We start from the raw sequence: 1,248 nt of genomic DNA, 5'->3' as shown, positions 1-1,248 counted from the left end.
TAAAAAGGTAAATTGATTGCTGAGTGATGTAAAAATAGGAGGTAATGTTACTCAGCCGAATGTTCTGTACAACTATAGTGTTTACACGGGAGGTGAGATCACAATGATCGGTTGGCTGGTAAATATGTAACATCTTTATGAGGAATGAAATGGAACTAGTCTATCTTCACTCTTGTACTATATATGATTCATGTAAATGCATTGCTGATCCATAGATTTTTGCACACAGGAAAAAAATAGCTTGATTTAGCAAATTTCTTAAGGGCAGTATGTGTACCATATCTGAAGTTAGGTGAAGCATTTAGAAGAATGGGTAGGAAGAACACAGCTCCTAGACCATCTACACGATTTGATGATGCTCGGTATAATGAAAAAGACCTAGTAATTGCAAATAGGGAAAATCAAAGACGATGCCATGAAGTCATGAACCTATTTATGGTGAAAAAAGCAATGTAACACTTTGTTTAGTGATTTTCCTTCTATCACAATCAGTAAACGTAAAACAGTAACATGTTTCTTTTCCGTTCATTTATCTGACTATATATTATGTCGAGTAATTCAAGAAGATAGCTGTATAATGTTGTAAACATTATTCATTGTGAAACAGAATCAGATGGAAAATGTAATTTTGTTTCAGTGTTCTAGTTTGGGAAAGAATTAAGATTTTGAGATACCATTACATTATCCCACTGTCCTCTTTTGAAGACAGCTTATTATTAATAAAGGTCATTATACCATCCCAGTGTTTACTCTCAACGTATTTTCAGTAAGCTTAGTCCTGCTTTTGACGAAGCTCCAAAATTGATTGAGATTACATTTAATGGCCTGCGAGTGTTACTTTTCAAATACAATTTTGGCCAGTTTTGCTAAAGCATTTGCTTTTTTCCTTTCTTGTCTATATCTTCCTGCTCTGAGAGGAGTTTTTCTTGCCCTAAGGCTTAAGCCTTTTCCAAACTGGTTCTCCACTCACTGGGCTACCTTTCCCTGTTGGAGCCCTCAGGCCTGGGCTTATAATGATAATAACAATACCATCGAAATCTCCACTTTCAATTGATACTGAAGAAAACAAAAGTTAACTGAAAATACAGCTTAATCAGAGTTTTCTTAAAATTGATCTTACTCCCTCGATTATATTGTTGTCACTCGACAACTGTTCCATGACATGGATAAATGCTTTTAAAAAAGTCTTATCAAAATTCAGCAAAGTAAACAGAAACGGTTAGTTTTGGTGACAGGAATATCCACACC

This window comes from Palaemon carinicauda, chromosome 30 (genome assembly GCF_036898095.1).
Source record: "Palaemon carinicauda isolate YSFRI2023 chromosome 30, ASM3689809v2, whole genome shotgun sequence".
NCBI lineage: Eukaryota > Metazoa > Arthropoda > Malacostraca > Decapoda > Palaemonidae > Palaemon > Palaemon carinicauda.
Note: the sequence above shows the minus strand (reverse complement) of the source record.